General features: G+C 42.0%; 1 non-coding gene across 1 annotated transcript; it reads right to left on the reverse strand.

Moving 5' to 3' along the window:
* Positions 1–10,714: 10,714 nt before the first annotated feature.
* Positions 10,715–10,875, reverse strand: LOC134399820 (U1 spliceosomal RNA). The gene has a single exon (XR_010025526.1). It is a non-coding gene; the product is annotated as a U1 spliceosomal RNA (small nuclear RNA).
* Positions 10,876–16,763: the final 5,888 nt, after the last annotated feature.

Below are 16,763 nucleotides of genomic sequence, written 5' to 3' on the forward strand. Positions count from 1 at the left end.
CTAGTGTAGTTTAGAATAAAATCCTATGTATGTTTAGACAGAAAAACACCCTACCACACCCGAGCATTCCCCAGCAGGCATGGCTGGCTGGGAATGCTGGGAGTTGAAGGACTTTTTTCTGCCTTTAATATATAGAAATAGTCAAGGGTGCATTCTCTCAGGTTACCAGAGGGGGCAATAAAGAGAGCATTACACACTGTGGTAAAGAAAGTACTGGAAGGCTGAATAAAGAGGTTGTTGTTACAAAGACAAGATGGTGTCAGCCAGTTTATGAAACCAGAGTTAGATCCCATTTCTAACACCATGTTCTATTTCAAATGCACAGCAAGCAGATCAAAGACAGTATTCCAGATATAGTCAATGATTAACGCCAAACGTTTGGAAAGGTTATGTACCAGCATGAGAGAGTCAGTTAAATGATAATATTTTTCAAATGAGAAATAAGGGGTAGTCTGTTTAAAAAGACGGGGATGCAATATATAGAAATAGTCAAGGGTGCGCTCTCTCAGGCTACCAGAGGGGGCAATAAAGAGCACTACACACTGTAGTGAAGAAAGTGCTGGAAGGCTGAATAAAGACGTTGTTGTTACAAAGACAAGATGGTGTCAGCCTGTTTATGAGAGGCCAGAGATAGAACATTGCCTAAACATGCATGGGATTGCACCCTTAATAATGTTGCTCTGTATTTCTTATATTCTTGTTTAACATGCCTAATGTAGAGGGTGTTGGTGTGTTTCTGTATGTGTAGAAATTAAGGGCTCAGCCATGTTTTTATTGGCTATTTTTTCAGATTTTAAGAAAGGTTACTTCCTAACAGCCTGGTCCCACGCAAATTTGTATGAAGCAAATCCCTTTGAATTCTTTGTGTTGCAACTGAAGAATTTCAAGCAACAGCTGATGTATTGTCATTGCTGTGGTAACTGTATATAGTGACAGTCGGCTGTCCAGAAGTGTCTTTAATTTGGAGCTAGCTGCTGTTGTAGCAGGCTATGCTGTGCAAGTAATTATGCCTATGTTGATCTCATACGATGACGTTATTATACTAGGGGTTTGAGCAGCATCTTACACCAAATTGACTCCAGCATGTTGTTGATGTTATTTCTGAAAACTAAAATTCTAAGTACAAGCATATACTCCCTAAAACAACAGGCCAGATTAAATTTCCTGAAGGCCCATAGCATTCTATAGAAAGTTGCAGTTGACCTAGGGCCTTGCATAGCTATCTTCTTCTATCAGTGTGCACTCCCTTTGGTTATGCAGACTAATGTGTAAATTGGATCCTTAATTAATGGCGGATTTATTACTTCCTTTCTGAAAATTTTGTGGATGTGACTTCTTCAAATGGTCTTCTCCACTCTAGTTGACTGCTGTTATTCCTCAGAGATATCTCAGTCCTATGCAGTGGAGGCTGGTAGTAAATCCATTCTGGGTTTCAGTCAGAACTAGCCAGAACTCTAAGGGAGCTCTCAAAGGTGTAGAACCTAGTTATTATTATTATTATTATTTATTTATATAGCACCATCAATGTACATGGTGCTGTACAGATAACACAGTAAATAGCAAGACCCTGCCGCATAGGCTTACAATCTAATAAGTTGTAGTAAACAATAAAGAGGGAAGGAGAATGCAAACAGGCACAGGGAAGTGTAAACAGGCACCGGGTATGGTGAAGCTAACAGTATAGAGTCAGAACAAACTCAATATTTGAAGGCTATAGGGAAAAGAAAAGTTTTTAGCTGAGTTTTAAAAGCAGTGATTGAGTTTGTAGTTCTCAAGTGATCTGGAAGAGCGTTCCAGGCGTAAGGGGCAGCAGAAGAAAAAGGACGGAGCCAAGTAAGGGAAGTGGAGGTCCTTGGGCAGGCGAGAAGCATGGCATCAGAGGAGCGGAGAGCACGAGCGGGGGGTGGGAGATATGGTTCAGCACCTTGGATAGCTCCTCTAGAGTTCTGGCTGGTTCTGACTGAAATGGATTCACAGCTCCACTGAAATCAGAGCCACTGGCCCTGGGAAGACGTGCCTTGCTGTGGAGTGCAAATTTCTTCGCTTATCTACAATGACACCATCATTGCACTCCAGAAGAGCACACAATTCATAGGGTACCCAAATAATTACTGAAGCTCTTTTAGCTGGATAGAATCTTGCAGTGAATCTGGCTTTCATAACTGGTCTGTGCCCTGTCACATCTCCTTGCACAAAGCTTCCCCTCCTCTCATTTCTGAAAGTCATTCAGTGGAACTGAAAGTACAGCTGAATTTTCAGATACACCAATCAACTAAAGCCAGATCTGTCACAGCAGACTCCCTTTTGGCCACAATCTGAAGTGTGGCCAAAGACCTGCTGATTGGCATCTGAAGAGGGGCACTGCAAAGTAATGCAGCTCCACAGAGTGTTTGGAATATGCAGAGAAGAATTTGAATAAAATGTATGAAACTGCTGGTTATGATTGAAAGAAGTCGTTTACATGTGAATAAGAGGGCAGCATGTGCAGACATAACTTCTTGTTCTTGTTGTTGTTGTTATAAAGGAAGCTCCCACTTCTCACACACTGCCATTACTCAACCATAAGGTATTGCCTTGGTTTGCAGTCAACTAAACTGAAAAACCATCAAATTTATTAATAATAAAGGTGGCTAATGTAAACTTTTTGAGTTCAAACCAACCAAAATCTGGAGAGTCAGTTTTGCAGTACAGATATCACTGGTGGCATTCGTAAGATACTATTCAGCACTCAGAAGTCTATAATACGCTTAACAATCATATATGCTAGGACTGGGCAACTTGAGGCCTGTGGGCCAATGGTCATTTGACCATGGCCATTTCTGTGGCCTCCAGCTACCCACCCTCACTGCTGCCATTGCTGTCAAAAGCCCAGCGATTCTGCTGGGAAACAAGGCACATGAGGAGCACATGCCCTGTGTCCAAGCAGGGTTGTGCTTTCAACTATTCTTTTGAAAAGCACAATTCTTTTAGGTGTTGTAGTGTGTTCCCCAGGCGCCTCTTTCCCCCAGCAGAATCATTGGGATTGTGGCGGTGGCAGCAATGTCTGGCAGTGGGTAAGGGCCGCGATCCCCGCAGGGTTCTGATAGCAGCAATGCAGAATTCCAATGCCTAAAAGTATACATATGTTAACATTACAACATGAATGTGTATAAGTTGTTTGCCCCACACTAAGGAAGATTCTACCTTTGCAGGTCTCTGCCAGTATTCCACCCAGGCATACCATGTTAATCCTGTAAGGTGGTATCCTAGAATCCTGGAATAGCAGAGTTGGAAGGGGCCTACAAGGCCATTGAGTCCAACCCCCTGCTCAATGCAGGAATCCACCCTAAAGCATCCCTGACAGATGCTTGTCCAGCTGCCTCTTGAATGCCTCTAGTGTGGGAGAGCCCACAACCTCCCTAGGTAACTGATTCCATTGTCGTACTGCTCTATTCCATTGTCGTACTGCTCTATTGATGTCTCTTTCCTGGCTTGTGAACAAAGTCATCCAAATGTGCATGGTAGGTGACACTGATGTGCGTTTTTCTTATACCTGCTTAACTCAAAAGCAAGGTATTGTATTTTAATGCATGCTTTTAAATACATATTTTTTCTTTGCATTTCATTCTTCTGATTTTGTTTTTCTGCACATGCTTGACACAGGTTTGTTTCCAGCCATGATGAAAGACTTCACTTGCTTCCCTATTCAATGCCCCACTATACACATTGCATTTTTGCATTTGAACATGACAGATAGAACAAACTAGCAATGTGTTGGTAGTTTAGTTTAAAACGAGGTTAGGAAGGTAAGAATTGCTTTTCGAAAATCATTAAAAGCCCTTGATTTCTCTAAATATCCATGACTGAAACCCATGCATACGACAATGTTAAATGATTACTTAAAATATATAGTCAGATTTCATATCATTTAGATAATACATTAATTGGCAAGTTCAAATAGTTACGGTTCAGGCTACTGGGTGAAACACAGAAGATAACTGAAACCATTTAAAATGCTTTTAGTACTGCAGGCAGTTCTAGGCTTAATCTCCTATTACACTATTAATTTGCCAGTAATTACAGAGGAGACAGTATGTGTCCTACAAATGTAGCAAACATATTTGAAGGTTGTTTGTGTGTGTCTTTTGTGGTTTGTTAGACTTTAATCTTCTCAGTTCAGCACTCCCACTAAATTTAGTTTTAGATGGCCAGACAGGCATCATATTTAAACAAAATAGTTGCCATCTGTATACTAAGTTTCTGGATTGATTGCTAAGTCCAAATTGTTTTAGTTCAAAATTTGAATTCCCCAAATAAGTTAAATTAGAAGCTGAGTCGTGTTAGGGCATTAGGCCTTTGCTACCTGATCACCCAACCCTCTGTGTGTAATGCTTGACTCTCTAAAGGTTTTAGTAGTTTGAGGCCACAATCCAGAAACCCAAGCCACTAACTCTGCATCTCCCCCAACCCTGAGAATGTTGAACTTGTGTTTCCTCAACAGCTTTCCCATACACCTTGCCCAACATAGACTCACAAGGCACAATGCTTCTTTGAAACTCTGAGCAAATTCAGCATATACCAGACAGTTGCAAGGGGGGAAAAAACGCTCACAAATCCCAGTGGGTGCATATATGTAAACATGCAAGATTAAAGTAACATTGGATCATGCCCTGAGAGAGTAACCTATGCATTTCAAGATGCAATCCTATGTATATTTCCACATAAAAAAGTCCTACAGCTTCCACATTCCCCAGACAGGATTCCATATATTAAAATAGTTTTATATTGTGAATTTTGAAATAGGAGTGAGAAAATAGCTAACTGGCTCGGGTTTGCTGGGGCATTGGAGTGGAGGCTTTAACCTTGCCCAGCCCTCCCAATGATCTGGATCAGGAATGCTAATAGGAAGCAGCTTTAAGTTCCACCATCCCAGCAATCCCATCCCATGCTCTCAGTGGGTAGGGAGGGGGGGTTAAATTTCCCATTCCCTGTACCTTGAAACATTGTAAAACATTGACATTTCAATCCAAAGGGAGAGGCGGGTAAGAAATTTATTATTATTATTATTATTATTATTATTATTGACACCCCCTGACCCACCACCCTGCACTGCAAGCTGCCCTTGGGGCCAAAAAGGTTGCTCAATTAAATTGTGAAATGGGAATCTTGAACTTCATACATAAGCAAACCATACCTTTGTCAAACAGTGTGGTGTAGTGGCTAAAGTGTTGCACTGAGAGTCGGGAGAGCCGGGTTCTAGTCCCCACTTAGCCATGGAAACCCACTGGGTGACTTTGGGCCAGTCATAGACTCTCAGTCCAACCAACCTCACAGGGTTGTTGTTGTTGTGAGGATAACATGGAGAGGAGGAGGATTATGTACTCCGCCTTGGGTTTCTTGGAGGAAAAAAGGTGGGATATAAATGCAATAAATAAATAAATAAGGATATAATGGGGAAGCAGCAACAATCGTGGCCTTTTGTTTGTTTGTTTTAAGTAGTGACTTAAGATATGAGCTGCAATTTCAACAGTTGTATAAACTGGACAGAGCAAAATTAATAATAATAATGACAACAACAACAACAACAATAATAATAGAAACGTTTGCATTGCTCTTTTCTTCAGAGCATACAGTACATGCATGGTATGGAGATGAACCTGTAGCTCCGTAGGGCAGTGCATTCTTTGCATGCAGGAGATCCCAGGTCCAATACGTGGCATCTTCAGGTAAGCAGCAGGTGTCTGATACCTTGGAGAGCTCCTGCTATCCAGCGTAAAACAATGCTGGTTTAGGCAGACCCACAAACAGGCTGCTGCCAATGTTCCTATGACTCACTTAATTCACAACAGCAGCCTTTCTTCAAGCGAGAGTTAGCTGAAGACCAGAGTGCTGCCAATATAACATTTGATCATGAGATTGTAGGTTGTGAATACAAGAGCACACTGATATAAACCCTCCTTAGCTTTATGCAGGGGTGTTCAACCTTCTTCCACTCGAGTGCCAAGTTCCGTTTCAGAGATGTCTTCAGGGTCCACATTCCAATGGTGTGTGAGGTTGAATGGAACAAGGATGGGGATGAAGTCAAAAGGGGGCAGGCCAAATACCAAACATATCAGCATATTTTGGCTTAGACTTTTACTGCCAGTAACTACCAAGCCTTAAGAAAGGCATTTCAACCTTTGGAATGAGCAAAAAAATTCATGGAAACTGGTAAACCATCCAGTGACCAGTGGTAGGGGAAGGGGGTGGGCGAGGGTAAGAGGGACTCATGCAGGACCAGATTGGGCCCCCAGGAGGACCACATTTAGGTCCTGGGCCTGAGTTTCTTCACTCCTGCCTTACTTCCTCGCCTCTTCACCCAGTACCACAATCCTGGTTTGGGAGCTATGATAGTTCTGAAAGCTCCCTAGGCAAAGAAAGTATTCTCTCTTTCTGTTGCATTGACGGTCTCCTATTATACAACAATTCTCTTCTTTAAAAAGATACATTCAAGCAAAGGATTTATTTGCCTAAGGAAGTGATCTATAAAACCAGTTTTCAAAGAACCCCCAGCTTTGTAGATTGAAAAAGAAAATATAAATGCACAAAAATATAGCCATTGTTCTGAAATCCTGGCCAATAAAAACGGTTGCTTCAGGGCAACTTGATTTAGACTGCAACTGAGACAAGTCAATCAGTATCAGTTATTTGCTAAGCACTTGCCTTTTTGCTAAAACAAATTGTCTTGATGTGTTCTGTTAGTTCCTAGAGTTTTATATAATAGTCGGGGCAGAAAATCCCCTTAACGAAAGGAAGTTTCTCTTTGACGATCCAGCAGTTACTGAAGAAACATCCAATGAGAGCATAAAAGGGGCTTGTGTTGGGTAATAGTTTAGGCATTGAAAATGTGAATGAAATTTGTTCTGCTAAGAGTTGGTTGATAAAAGCTTTACAGACGTGCCAAATATTCAACAACTAGAGACAGATCTTTAACTCATCATGTAGGCCATGGTTAAATTCTCTACCAAAACCAGAACGTGTTCCTCTGGATTATTTTGCTGAATGTAAGCAATGTGCACCTTTGAGACCATTCATCACCCTGCAGACAGATGCTTTTTCCAATTGCATCCCACCCCCAGGATTGGCACCTTTTGTTGCTGGTTTTTGCACTTAAATGCATACACATTTCTTCCACTATGTGGATTTTGTGGATGTATTTCCCATACATGACACCCAGGATATGAAAAAAAATTAAGATGTAATATTGTTGCAATTAAGGCCAGAGATTGAAATCCACATCTCCAAAGTCAGTTCTGGATTTATAATGTAAGCAGAGTCATGTGGCTTCCTTCAAGACTTCCTTCAAGGCAGGAAAGGAAGGGGCCGTAACTCCGTAGCAGAGCATCTGCTTTGCATGAAGGAAATTGCCAGTACAAACCCTGACATCTCCAGATAGGGCAAGGAAAGAATCCTCCCTGAAACTTCGGGGAGCCACTGCCAGTCGGTGTCAGCAATACTGGTTTAGATTGGTCAATGGTCTGACTCAGTATCAATGGAGGCTGGTGGCTCCAACATCAGTTGAGCGGTGAATCCATTCTGGGTTTCAGTCAAAACCAGTCAGAACTCTAAAGGAGTTGATCAGCTCAGTCCCAGGAAAGTGTGCAGCCTATGTTCATTTTTTTAAAAAAATCTTGGAATGCTGGGCAACTTGTGTCTGATGTGGGTGGTACCACCCTATTCATACATGCTGCTGTTTCAACAATGCACCAAGGTATTTCATTAGATGTAGCTAATGCAGTTTTCTTATTGGGGTAATGCTGCTATGTAAACTCTTCTGGCTGATCTCACTAGCTTGGGATGCTTTGGGTCAAATAGACCTCCCCTCCCATGTTAAATCATAGGCAGTGGTGACTGTTTTTAAAGGAAGATTTATTTGACCGTGGGCAGTATCTGATACTCTCACTCTGCTCCTTCCCATTCTGTTGCACGAGCGGAATACCTTGGATAGTTCCTTTCGAGTTCTGAATGAAACCCGAGTGGATTCACTACTCCACTGACATCTGAACCACCAGCCACCACTGCTCTATGGAACTACCTTCTGTGAGCTCCACTGTCCTTCCTCATTCTGGAAACAAGTATTTCTACTCATTTCCAGTTGCTTTATTTAAAATATTCTTAGCCGCCTCTCATGGCAGAAGCCTTCGCAATACGATATACAACAATAGAACACATAATAACCACTAGCTCCCCACTGAACTAGCAGTAGGCCTCACTGGTGCCTGGGCAGTATAGGATACTGCCCAGATACTTCAGTATGTTAAAATATAAAATTGTATGTTTATATGGATGACATGCAAAGTCTGTACTAACTCTAAAGTTAGTTCCTATCGGGTTTACCTGGATCATGCAGGTTTAGTCCAGGCTATCCTAAAGGCATTTTCAGGCCTATGGTTTTTTTATTAAATGAGAGCCAGTGTGGTGTAGTGGTTAGAGTGTTGGACTGGGGCTCAGGAGATGAGCTCTAGTTCTCACTTGGTCATAAAATTCACTAGGTGTCTTTGGGCCAGTCACTGACTCTCAGCCTAACCTACCTCACAGGGTTGTTGTGAGAATAAAATGGAGAGATGTATGCTACCATGGGCTCCTTAGAGGAATGATGGGATATAAAAGTAATAAAATACTATTACTACTACTATTATACTACTAACAACAACCATCGCCATTGTCATCGCTTTGCCATTATACATTAGACTACATGCCATCTCTAAAAATGAGACTTGAGTCAGCTTGGCATCATTTGTTTTAATCAAATTTATGTTGTCTTGCTATGATAATAGCCTTATTTTCCTTTAAAGGCCTTTTCTTTTGTGTTATTTGTTATAATACATTTTCATCCACCCTGCAAAATGTGATTACTGATTTCTGACAAAAGGTCAATATCTTTTTCATAAGGCAGATAAAAGCATGTTCCTGCCAGCTGAGTATGTGGGAGAAATACTAACTTGGATATGGCTATTACATTATTAAATGCCTACCATATTAATAGAGATTAAACTATTGTGAACTCTGAATATAGCACGGTTACAGTAATTAGCTGTATCTGCCTAACTGGAGTTTTGGATTATAGCAGACGCTTCATATCCTGTCCTCTCCCCAGTCCTCACCCCCTCCACATCCTAATGCGGACATCAAATCAATAGAGAGCTTGTATAACAGACACTGGGCCGCTCCCATATATGATCATGCACGGCACATGTCTGGCAGACAACTAGAACCATTGTTTACATATTGGAGATCTTTTAAAAAATGTTTTTCTCCTTCTAATGTGGTTTAGCAGGAGACTGCCATGTGATGGAAGAGTTCACTGTGATGGTAGCAATGGTTAGGATGGACTGAAGGAGGATTATGTGAAATAAGTGGATATGTAACTGGCTGGGAGATGTTGAGAGTTGTAGGACTTTTTTCTGCCTAAACATGCATAGGATTCCACACTGATTTAAGGGGGACACACCGTTCCCCCTAATTTAACATTGTTCATGGACCTTAGAATATATATGCCAAGGTCTCCACAGTCACCCTTAGCATATAGTTAAAGCAACAAATTTCTAACATCAAAACAAGCCAACAATGGCCCAAGGACTATGAGCCTGCCACCAATAAAAACCCACTGAGCCCGAGATATCAAAACAGATCAACCATTTGCTGCTGATATCCATGACCTGTACATTTCAAAGCTGATACACATTATGAATTGACTCTGATATGTGCAAATAGTAATGCTCAGGTGTATGGTGAGAGCTGCACAATGTCAGAAGACGAGCATTTGGAAGAAAGAATGCCAGCTTCTTTTGGTGGGGACCATTGTAGACAAAGAAATGTAGCTGGTGGGAAATCGAGTTGTATCTTCTGTGAAAAAGTTTTGTTATTGTTATACTGCTCTTGCAAGCAGGACATTTGTGAGAGACACTTTTTGTGCATGTCAGAATTAGTTCATAATGTATGAATTGGCTCTCAGGAGATGCCAGGACACTCTTTCTTGGGATGGCATCCAGATACCTATTCCAAAGGTGATCCTCAAGCCCAAATTGGTTTCAACAGGCAGAAATCCTCTAAAACAAAGACAAAAGGAAAATATTGTTAGAAGAAAAGATTCAGCATCAAAGACCTTACAATATGTATGCAGTGCTCCTAAACTGATATGTACTGCTTACCAAATTTTCAGTGTGTTTGTGTGAGTGAGGGGGAGAGAGAGAATATGGCTTTTCCAAGCATTTTCTTCTTTGTCCTCTCAACCACATACCAAGTGGAGAACATCCATCTACAGAGATAATGTCTAGAAATGTTGTAGGCAATGCTAGACAAAGCATTTATATAGTCAAGTTATGATGCTTTAACAGTGCACTCCTATACATACTTCCCTGAAAACAAGTTGCCACTGAACTCTATGGGGACTTACTTCCAAATAGATCATAGAATCATAGAATAGTAGAGTTGGAAGGGGCCTATAATGTGTATAGATCTGTGTCTATATGCATCTATTTGCAAGTAAGTCCCAACTGAGTTCAACGGGGACATGCTTTCAGTGAAGTGTGTATGAGATTGCAGCCTAAGAGGAAAATATTATTCGTACAATTTAACACATTATATAAATATGCATCCATGGCCACAAGAACTATAATGGCTTCACAGGGCTGCATTATTTATTGTTATTATTTATTACATTATATACCGCCCCATAGCCAAAGCTCTCTGGGCGGTTTACAAAGATTAAAAACAGTGAAACTACCACAAATTATGCAGTTGAGTTTCCCGCATTTGGGGAAATCGCAGGGGTCAGCACACCCAGAGTGCAATGGATGCACTCACCCTGGGAAAACCTCCTTCATGATCAAGTTGTCTCTCCTGCCAGGTAAGTTAGTAATAGTTGCTGAGGGTTCTCCAGTTTGGTTATCTATGTGCCAGTAAGCCTTGTGCTGCTATTGCTTATTCTTCCTGGCACTAAAAGAATATAGCATTCAAAGGCAAGCCAATATCCCTCCTGGTTCACAGGGAATGTGGGTTACTTTGGTTGTCCCATCTAATGCTGTAATTCTTCCTGAGACTCTTACAATGAAAAACAGAGAGAGGAACATCTATAAGGATGACAGTCAAGCCAAAACACTGCCAACAGTGCTGGGGTGGGTGGGAAACACACTGCTGACCAAGCTTTAGAATTGCATTTTGGACACAGAGTAGCCATCTGCTGTGTAAAACAATGTTCATCTTTTCTTTTTCCTAAAGCTTTTAAAACTTGATGTTGTGCAGACTTCTACTGTTACTTTCTACTGTTAGTTTTTCCCTACCCTGTGCCTACTTACCCTTCCCTGTACCTGTTGGCATTCTCTTCCCCTCCTTATTGTTTTACTATGATTTTATTAGATTGTAAGCCTATGCGGCAGAGTCTTGCTATTTACTGTTTTACTCTGTACAGCACCATGTACATTGATGGTGCTATATAAATAAATAATAATAATAATAATAATAATAATAATAATAATAATAATTCGGCGGTTGTTAAAAGAGCAGACAGTCAAAAGAAAGGTAGTATACGACCTGCAAACCAAACCAACTATACAAATTTTAAGTGCAATTCCAATATCCAAGAACAAGACAGACGTGTACTATATCACCTATGAAGAGTGCATGCACATACATCTATAATATAAGGTGTTTCCTTTTCTCACAAGCAATGACTTCTTTATATTCTTTTATTTCAATTACGTGATATTCTGCCTTTCAGGGCAAAAACAAACAAGCCCTTCTCTGGGCGGCTCACAGAAATAACACAAAAACTATTTTAAAATATAAAACATCTAAGATATTAAAACCAAAACAGCAGCATAAAAGAACTCAAACCCAGACAAGCCATCTGTAGAACACATAATATAAAACAAAAAGTAGTGGCAGCCCAACATCAATAATTTAAAGCAAATTGAAGCAAAAAGGTCTTGAAGGACCATTTAAGAACAGCTCATGCGGGAGCCAAAGGTACATTCTGTCAGAATAGTTCTACAGAAGTCTGTCTCAGACCTTAAGGATGGCTCTGTGAGCTGGAGATCCCGGAAACTCTCCAGAACTGTTGACCACTGCCCCCCAAGTGCTGAACCATGTAAGGCTCTCAGAAAAGAACCTTCCAGATCTGGCCTGGCGCCACCCACCCAAGCTGGCCATTGGTCCTTCTGGGCAAGAAGGAGTATAAAGAACTTCCTTTTCCAAATGAGCCTTGCTGAAGTCTACAGCTTCAGGCATGTCAGGTCTTGCTCTTGGTTTATTTCCTGCCCTCTGTTCATCGTTTCTCTTAGGCCCTAACTCATGGTCTGTTGCTGTATTTCCTTCTGATCCTAGAGCCCAGGCAGGTTGATAAGAGTCCTTCAAACTGGTTCCAAACCTCTTAAGGCTCTAAAAGTAACCAATAGCACTTAAACTGGGTCTAGAAATGCACCAGGAAACAGTGTACCTGATATAGAACAGGAGTTATATATTCTCCTCATTTTGCCTCCAGAAGTAACGAGTTCCATACCAGCTGAATCTTCTGAGCTCCTTGCAAAATGCTTGCAGAATCTTTCCTGATGAAGCCTACTTGCATTTTAAAGGGAAAAGCCAGCAATTACACACATGTATTCCCTTCATAAATGATTTGGTATGTATGTGTGGGCAGAACCTTAATACAAAGTATAGTTGGCCCTTAGCAAGCTAACCAATGTGGAGGGCTGGGTCACATCTGCATTCTCATTACCCATGTCTTTCAAGGTTATATATTCAGCAGGATCGACATCAAGGGTAAGCATAACTGGGCACCTGATGAGGGCCCACTGACAAGAGCCCCCTGGACTTGCTCCTCCTTACTACCATTGTGACCTGCTTATTCACTGGCTTCTGGCTCTGGCCCAGACATCGGTGCTGATGTGGAGGAAGAGCAGGACTACTGACTACCTCAGACCCAGGATCTGTGTGCTATTAGGTAAAACACTTTCCCATTCTTATGTATGGTGATTTATTTCAAGGCTCAAGATACTCACATTTTAAAAATGTAGTACATTAAGGCTATACATAGTTAACTGACAGTTCTAATTGAGCCCATGGGACTTTAGTACACATAGGATCAGAACACACAATATATATTTTTCACTACTTAAGGTTCATTTAGAGTAGAGGTGAGGAGCCTCAGGCCTTGGGGTCAAATCCAGCCCTTCTGTGGTCTCAATTTAGCCCTCTTCTGTTCCCCATATTTCACTTCCCCCCTACCATGGATAGTTTGGTGGTTTCCTGGCTTTTATGCAATTTCCCCCATATACCATTATCAGAGGCAATAAGCCTATATACACCACTTGCTGGGGAACATGGGTGGGAGGGTTGCTGTTGCACCGTGTCCTGCTTGTGGGTCCTTGGTTGACAGCTGGCTGGCCACTGTGTGAACAGAGTGCTGGAGTAGATGGACCCTTCATCTGATCCAGCAGGGCTCTTATGTTCTTGTGCTAAGAGGTTGAAATGCATCTCCTAAGGTTCTGTAGTTTCTGCCAGTAAGAGCTTTAAGCTAAAATATGCTGCTATTTTTAGTCCCTTTTTTCTTTAGCCCTGCCCCCTTCTGCTTGTGGCCCCATCCACCATTGGAACATGCTTCCAAGAGCTTCTCCAAAATGGAATTTGGCCCTGGGTTGAAAGAAATTCAACATCTCTGGCTTAGATCTTATGGGAGGGCCAGAACTCATAGGCAGAGGACATATTTTGCTTGAGAATGGACCGAGGTTCAGTCCTTGGCATCTCTAGCTAAAAGGGCTCAGGGAGCAGATGATGGGATGGAGCCTCTTCATGAGGCCCTAGGGAGGCAGTGGAGGCTGGTGGCTCCAATATTAGTGATGCGGTGAATCCGCTCCAGAATTCAGCCAGAACCAGTCAGAACTCTAAAGGAGCCATCCAAGGTGCTCTGCAAGTGGTGCTCTGCATCTTGGATAACTACTTTAGAGTTCTGACTGAAACCTGGAGTGGATTCACCGCATCACTGACATCGGAGCCACCAGCCTCCACTGTAAGGACCCACTGCTAGTCAGAGTAAACAATGCCAAGCTAAATGGACAAGTAGTCTGACCTAGTGAATGGCGGCTTCCTACGTTCACATATGTATGTTGATCACTTGATTCTTGGGCAACTAATGACTGCCATTTGAATGTGTGAAGAACATTGCAGGCTCCAGGACATTGCGGGTCCTTGGGAAAGACACCCTCAATGAACCCCACTCCCCAGCGTATGTACATTCTTAGTGCAGAAGTCAGCAGCTGCTATTGCTCCTCTTCCACTTTTCATTGTTAAGGCTTGCTTGGTTGCCAAGCAGGAAGCCATGAGCATATGAACGTAAGAGCATAAGAAGAGTCATGCTGGATCAGACCAAAGATCCATCTAGTTCAGTACTCTGTTCACACAGTGGACCCACAAGCAGAGCATGGGTGCAACAGCACCTTCCCACCCATGTTCCCCAGCAACTGGCATATAGAGACTTACTTCAAGTAGGCATCATCATCTGGTGCTCCTCCTTCTCAGCACCATCATTGTGTGGGGGTGGAGAGAAAGGCAGCTGAACAACCAGGTTGCAATGGTGAAGAGGAGTAGTAAATCCCGGGGGCTGCTGTCAGTGGGCCCCTGCTGTGATGTGAACCCTTCGGCAGGTGCATGACGATGCCTACCTTTGATGCCAGCTCTGCTTAGAAGAGGCATTTCAACCTTGTAGAATGGAGAAAAGACTGCATGAAAGTCAGTAAAGCATGAAATGACCAGTGATTGGAAGAAAGGGGTGGAGCCAGGGGAAGGGTGTGTGGCCATCTGAGGAAACCCCAGAGAGCCAAATTGGGATCCCAAGAGGGCTGGATTTGGTCCCTGGGCCTGAGGTTCCCCACTAGTGAATATATAGTGTGTTCTGATCCCATTCAAACTTAAGTCCCACTGGGCTCAATTAGAACTCTCTGATAACTATGTGTAGCCTTAATGTGCTGCATTTTTAAAATGTGAGTATCTTGGGCCTTGAAGCAAATCACCAGAAATGAGAATATAACAGTGTTTTACCTAATAGCACACAGATCCTTTTTTGTTTTTATTTCACCCTTCCTATATTGCTGAAGTCCAAATTTAAAAATAACATACAGATGCCAAAAGCCAGGGAACAGTCTAAGAAGAATGCTGTAACACTCAAGAGCACCCTGCCTATCAATTTCTTTTGATGTGGCTTATGTAAGTCTTCACTTCCATGATGCAGAAACTAGAGGTGTGCATAATAAGAGGGAGGATGTTTGGAGGGCTAGAATAGAGACACAGAAAGCATGAAATTCATCTCTGGGAAGTGGAATGATGAAGGAAATGGTCCCTTGGTGGTGGGTGGGCTCCTCCCCTCTCCAGCCATTTTGGGGGAACGTTGCACCCTTTCCACATCTTTATTAAAGTCAGTGGAGTGATATCACTCTCCCCTGCAAAAAATAAATACATTGCTGGGGGTGTGGGAAGAGAAGGTGCAAACAGAATCCAGAAAAGTCAGAATCCAGAGGAGGAAATAGAAAAAATTACAATCTGGGGTGCTGTCAATATTTTGTGATTGGACAACAGGTTCAGTCTGCTTTCAAGGTGCTAACTCTTGATGTGCAAGAGTTAAAGAATCATAAGAAAGAAGAGCAGGGTTGGTATCTTTAAAATAGACTCAGACTTTCATATACAAGATGCCTTCAAATAGACAACTGTTCAACAGTCTTTCCCATGTGAACTGTCTTCTGTAAAGTATGACACCTGGCCACCCTATTAGAATATGAAAGGCCATGCTTGCATACATACAAGTCAAATGGCTAGGTCCAAACTTTGATTCCTGTATTTGTAGGTAGAGTTGAGAAAAGAGAATTTTGCCAGGTGCAGCTTTCCCCCTTATAATGGCACATAACATGGAGAAACTGCACTAGAAGGAATTGTCCTTCTATGCAACTCATAAAAGTACCAGGGTCCTTCACAGTCTAGACCAGCACTAGTAAACCTGTGACCTCTATAGTCCTGGAGAAAGGCCCAAGTAAAGTTGAACCTTGCTATTCAGAATTGTGTCATTCTCTGCTTTCAAGAATACCTTTAGTGACATTTTCTTCTTTTTTTACTATGTTGCTCAGTTTCTATATGCCTGCTTGACTATTGCTGCAAACTTGGGAATAAGCAATTCTGAGTAACTAGGCATAGCAGCAGGCTGAGACATTTAAGCTAATTCCAAGGAATAATTCAACTTCCTCTTTGGGTAACTAGTTTAGACTCAAGTCCCCTTCCTAGCTGGGTAAATCCATCTTACACAAATTTATGTAGAATTGTTCCACAAGCTGGGGGACAAAAAATACTCCCAAGTAAGACTACATAGGACTGCATTCCTAGAAAGACAGGGTGCTTCCAGACAGAGGGACCCCAGCACTAGCAACCAGAAGGCACTGTGCACCAATTCTGATTTTTTTTCCCTTAAATGAATTTCGGCAACAAGGAGACTGATGGAAGAACTGGTGGTAAAACACAGGAGGGTTATGAATAGAAGTCGTCACCTGGAGAACATGCACGCAAGCACATACACACACTTGTAAATTTCTGTAAATGAGGAAGAGCAACAGTATCATAAAAGCATAATCTGGAAGCACACGCAGAAGTGGTTTGAGCACATATTGTCTGCTCTGAAAACAAATTTCTCCGAATGCAGCACATATCTGTCAGAAACTGTATTCACCACAGTCACCTCCCCTCACCCTCAGTGGCATGAACATAAGACC

Source organism: Elgaria multicarinata, chromosome 5 (assembly GCF_023053635.1).
Source record: "Elgaria multicarinata webbii isolate HBS135686 ecotype San Diego chromosome 5, rElgMul1.1.pri, whole genome shotgun sequence".
NCBI classification, from domain to species: Eukaryota; Metazoa; Chordata; class Lepidosauria; order Squamata; family Anguidae; genus Elgaria; species Elgaria multicarinata.